Genomic DNA, 5,495 nt, shown 5'->3' on the forward strand with positions numbered 1-5,495 from the left:
TATTAGGTAACATTTTTCAATTATCTTTGGACATATAATAGCACTTTTTTCGACATTATGTATCACTTTTTACAAACTAATGTAGCACCTAATTAATTAATAGATTATTATTATTATTATTAATGTTTTTTTAAATATAAAATTAATATTAATATGCACAACAACTATGAATAAGAAATTAACATATATGATAGGCAACAATTTGGATTGAAATAATTTCATAAGTCTTATAAGAAAATTCATAAACACCAATTTTAATGTTTGGCCAAACAATATACTTCGTAATAATCCAAACAGAATGAAAAGCAACTACGATCTCTGGCTTGCAAAAAGTGAGGAAATAAGAAAACTTCCAAATTCTAAAAAACAGTCAGCGATAGCAGTAAACAACATTAATAACAGCAAATAGCGGTAGCAGCTAGCTAGCAGAACGGCAGCAGCTGTAACAAACCAGCAAACAGCATTACGTAGCAGCAAACAGAAATAGCAGACAGTAGTGGCGGCAGACAGCAGCAGCAGTGGCGGCAAGTAGCAGTAGGGGGCAGCAAGCAACAGCAGGGGGCAGCAACAGACAACAGTAACAGCAAAAAACAGCAGCGGCGGCAGCAGCAGCAAAAAACAGCACCAGCAGTAAAAGCATCCAAACAGCAGTAACAGTAAGTGCTTCTTGTAGCATCTTCACTTGTTATCCCAATTCTTCATCTTGATCCCTTTGATCCTATTTGTGAAAGCATCATATATCAAACATCTAGAACAAAAATGAAATAACGCAATATTAAGAGTTAGTGCTTTTTCGTTTATTTAGAGCCCTTCATCGACTCTTTCATTTCATAAGCCATGGATGTAACCCCCAAATCCTTCATTTTGCTTCTATTTTGTTCTATCCTTGCTTGTCTACGTTTTTCATATTCTGCCATCTAGATCTTGCTTCCTACAAAGAACACACAAGACAACAAGTTGACAAACATTATTGATGACAAACAAATTTTCAGATTTTCAGAGTATCAGACCCCAAGCAGATTATTAGCCTGATGTTCAGAGTTTACATAGCTAATTCCACCTTCTTGATTTACCTCAAAAGAGAGTGGCCAGAACAAAACTATGTCCAATTTTCATTGTTGGCAGACTATAAATTGAACTGGCCAGAACAAAACTATAGTTTTTCATTCACCATTGAGGAACAAGGAATACAAACTTGCATTACATCCATGAAGGGCTGTTCAATTCCTGTGTAAAAATGAAAAAAAGGAAATGATCAAGTGAGAGTAATCATTTTATTATTCATGGATTGAATTATTAATAACTAGATTTGACACTTGCTTAATTGATACACCATGCTAAACATGTTTTAACGCTACTAGAAACATACCTACTAGGGAAAGTTCATATATGACTAGCTAACTGATATTGCATGCATTAAGTTCAAACTAAAGGTTCTCTCCCTACATGGATCAGATGCAGGAACTAAGTCACAAATCCATGCATTGAATTTTGTTCTGCAGAATTATGCATGCATGTCATAGGACCGAAACTGGTCACTTTCACTAATTAGGATACGGGTTTAAGAGCTTATTACCTTTGTTAGGCAGCTGACTACAGAATCGAGCAACTGAGCACAGAAAGAGCAACTAAGCACCAGACTTCACATAAGAACTAGGACATACAGGCCAACCACCATAAGAATTCAGACTATTAGCAAGATTAATTGCACACAACCTCACAGAATTGCAGAGACCTCAAAGTTTCAAAGAAATTCATTCTTTATATACCCTTATTCTAAAGGCAACATCTTTGTTAAACACCTAACATGAAGGACAATTTGGTGAGGGATTACTAAAGTATATGTAGCTCATTGTACTATTAGGTACATTAACCTTACTCAAGGAACAATAAAATATGCTTTTTCTGGTGAACTGCATAACATTGTTGCACGCTTAATACGAAATATGTGAATGCAGCAATAAGGTATGAGAATCAAGTGGAAACTTGATGGTAGAAAATTAGAGATCGCACGCTCTCAACTAAGAGGTTGGAGGTTCAATTCTCATCACCCCAACTTTATGATTGAGGTAATCATGATGGCTTATCCCTGGGTAAACTCTTATCAGTAAAACGGCTGTTGTTTATGATACTGAGGAAACAGAGCAAAAATCCAGCAATTGGATCATAATGACTTGTGACATATGATAAGTCTTGAACCTCAGCTAGATTAACAATCAAGATTCTAATTTATTTATTTTTTTTAAAGTCTTATCTGATTTCTATTTTCTTGTGGTTTAATAAGCATTTATTTGAAAAGTCTCCTCATCTTTCAATTTTTTAGCATGTATCCTAAACAGACATTTCCTTCTAGGTGGACAGTCACAAGCATAAATTTTCCCAGAAACAAAATTACATGCACACCTTTTGGCACAGAATATAGTTATCCTCTGTTTCTTGTTGTGCAAAATCATGTAATTGTATCCATTCTCTATTCCATGGTGTCTAAGTGCCTTTCTAAACACCTCATTAGAACCAAATTTCAAGCCAACAATAAGGTTAATCTTACTCTTGAAGTCCACATCAGGGTTAAAAACAGGGTACCTTACTTCTTCATCATCTGAACCCACTGGACTGTCCAACTCATCCTCACTGTCATTCAATTCTGCATCATCTTCCACTTGTACCTCATTCTCATGATGACCTCTAGCACTCTGCTGCTGCCTAGTTTGAATACTCCCTAAACTCCTATTTACTTCTTCAGTTATATCCTCATCAACATAAGTAGCAAACAAATGATCATCACTTACATCTTCAAAATCATCTTCACTCAAATCCACATCATCATCCTCCTCTTCATCACTGAGAAAATCGGGAACCTAGCTCTCTTCACCTACTTCTGGAATGGAATCAAGAGATAGTGGTGTCTGTTGACTGTATTTGAGGACTAACTTCCTTTTTTTTTCTAGGTTGAAGGAGGTGGTTGCTGGCTGTACTGGGTTGGAGAAGGGCTGGGTGTGTGTCTCAATTGAGGGGAAGAAGTTTCATTGTTGTTCAAGACAGGGCTGTGAGAAGAAGTGGAAATGGGTGGGCTTTTATTTCCAGATCTAGGGTCCTTCATTCAACAACATGTGCTCCCTCCTTTAATGCACTCTTTTTTCTGTCATATGTCATCACTTTGACCTGACTGTGACTCACCCCCCAAAGATACCCTATCCTTATTCTATGATGTGGCATCCAAGTCAGCAGAAATGTAACTACCTAATGATGTGGACCCACCCTCAGATTCTGTATCACTGTAGAATCCCACACCTGGACCATACAAAAGCTTCCTAGGGTCTTCATTCTAGGCACATGTACCAAATAGAGGTGATACCAACCATCTTTCTCAGGTGCACACAAGAATTTTGGTTTGTCATTATCATCTTTAAACCTCTCCCTCCCTGTAAATAGGCTATACCCATGCTTCCTAAACCATAACCCACCCATTTCTATGTACCCTAATTCCTTCTTAACCCAGTCCACAAATTCAAAGTAACACACTTCCTCTACATTAGGGTGCAATGCCAGACCATAAAACTCACTGTCACCATACTCATAAGTTGTTTTCCCCTTTCTAGTCACAAAATTACCACCATAATATAGTCTTATGTTAATTGGCTTTGACATTATCAACACTTCAATTTGGCAATTAAACCTGAACAACCAATCACATAAACAAGCATCTAAGTACAAAATTTTCCACAATTAACCGCATCTAAATCAACAATCCAAGTTGAGGGTTTCGCATTTTATTAAATTAGACAAAAAAGGGAGCAAATTTCAACAAAGTAACAACACATGCTACCACTAATTCAAGTGTAACAGACTAATTTGAATATTTAATTAAGCAATTAACCCAAATTGTTTGGCTTTTTCCCAGCATTGAGTTTTTTTTAATACACAATTTGCAAAAAAATACAAAATTAAAAAGTGGAACAAACATACCTCCACCTAGTTATGCGCTTGAATGAAAAATATATGGGCCTTGCTTTTCCCTTTTTCCTTGCTTTTCCCTTTTTCCTAGCTTTCCCGTTTTGGATTGTTCTTCACCATTTTTACAGAGCAAGATTAGCTATTTTTGGCAAAAAAATTGGTACTAGGGGTGTTCATAACCGGGTACCTGGGTTTTTGGGTACCCCAAAGTGCGGGTAGTAATTTAAGCGGCCCATTACCCGACCCGGTAAAAGCGGGTACCCGCTTATCGGGTACCCATTTTAACCGTAAAACTGATGTGTTTGTTTTGCTGTGTTTTAATAAAAAAAAAAAACAAAAAACCTGCTACAAAGTTAAATCAGAGAGTTTACATCAAATTAAAACAACAAAACAACCAAATAAATTACAAAGTCCAAATTCCAAATAATATCTCAAAGCCACAAATCAAATGGAGGAGTTGAAGCTTCAATTGTCTCATGACTCTCATCAATGATAATTGTTGATTGCTCCAAATTGAAACCAAGTCTTTAATCCCTACACAAGATAAATAATTCAAAAAAAAAAAATTAACAAAAACTATTATCACTTACCCTAAATATGTAATTGAAAATAAATTAAATATAAACAAAGTAACAAACATCAGCAAATAAAATTAACCCAAAAAATCAAACAAAACTAACCTGATGACGCAGCTAACGAAGTGATTTGCGGTGCGTGCAGTGGTTGCCTGAGGGTGAGGGCAGTGCTCGCTTGGAGTGAGGAAGGTGGTGTCGCCAAAGTCGAATCCGCAAACCTATTAATGAAGCAAATTCAATGGCAGCACCTTACAAACTTCTTACTGGGGCAGCACCACTCTATGGGCATTTGCGAGTGTTTAGAACCCCTCTTTTCGACTGAGAAGTGCGAGTCTATTTTGTACTTTGAGAGTGAGTGTTTGAGAGATGGGAGAGGAGAGAGGAGAGAGAAGAGGGAAAAAAACAAAAAAAAGGGTATTTAACGGGTACCCGCTACACTTAGAACGCGGCCCATTACCCGACCTGTGAATATTATATTTTGGCAGGTCGGGTACCCGACCCGCTAAATTGGGAAAAAAAAAACTCATCGGGTACTTTGTGGGTTAGCGGGTCGGGTCAAACGGGTCAGGAACACCCCTATTTTTTACTACTATGAAAATGACAGAAGAGGGAGAAGTTAAAGTCTTACCTTTGGAGTAAATCGCCAACCACAATCATAAAATCCATTAATTCGCCATCAATGGTTAGCTGCAAGTCACATCAGAGAAGTTTAAGAGGTTTGAAAGAGGGGGAATTGAGGGGTAAGAGGGAAAATCGTGAAAAAGGAGGGGAAAGAAAAAAAATAATTAAAAAAGGGGGAGTTAAGGGCTCACGTGCTTAGCACATGGTTTTAAGTGGCCAGAAAATTTTAGTCAACGCCGGAGAACGGTCAACGGACCCTCCTGGCAACCAAAAGTTAATATAAGGACCTTCCTTGCCACCTTTTTCATAAAAGGACCTTCCACACAAAGTCGACCTCATATAAGG

The 5,495-nt window shown here is 37.4% G+C and overlaps 1 long non-coding RNA gene across 1 annotated transcript; it reads right to left on the minus strand.

The window, feature by feature from the left end:
- Positions 1-201: 201 nt before the first annotated feature.
- LOC110724308 lies at positions 202-5,080 on the minus strand. Its single transcript, XR_002511950.1, has 3 exons — positions 4,635-5,080; positions 3,967-4,488; positions 202-1,227 (listed from the first exon to the last, which is right to left on the minus strand). It is a non-coding gene; the product is annotated as an uncharacterized LOC110724308 (long non-coding RNA).
- Between the last annotated feature and the right edge of the window lie 415 nt (positions 5,081-5,495).

The sequence above is a fragment of the Chenopodium quinoa genome, unplaced genomic scaffold (assembly GCF_001683475.1).
Source record: "Chenopodium quinoa cultivar QQ74 unplaced genomic scaffold, ASM168347v1, whole genome shotgun sequence".
Taxonomy (NCBI): Eukaryota; Viridiplantae; Streptophyta; class Magnoliopsida; order Caryophyllales; family Amaranthaceae; genus Chenopodium; species Chenopodium quinoa.